A 210-nucleotide genomic window follows, 5' to 3' on the forward strand; every position below is an offset into this window, starting at 1 on the left:
GCCCCCGAAGCTCTAGGGTCCCGGCAGCCAGAAGCTGCAACTCCGTCGTTTGTGTAAGCGCCGGGGCGCCAGGCCTAGACTTCTAAGTGGCCGGACACTAGCTGTGAGGTTCCAAAATGTGTCCACGTAAGAAACGTCCAAACCTGGAAGAATTTTTAAAAAATATTTTTTATTACTGATAGTGTTACAGGTATCTCCCTTTCACCCTCC

Source organism: Myotis brandtii, unplaced genomic scaffold, assembly GCF_000412655.1.
Source record: "Myotis brandtii unplaced genomic scaffold, ASM41265v1 scaffold277, whole genome shotgun sequence".
Taxonomy (NCBI): domain Eukaryota; kingdom Metazoa; phylum Chordata; class Mammalia; order Chiroptera; family Vespertilionidae; genus Myotis; species Myotis brandtii.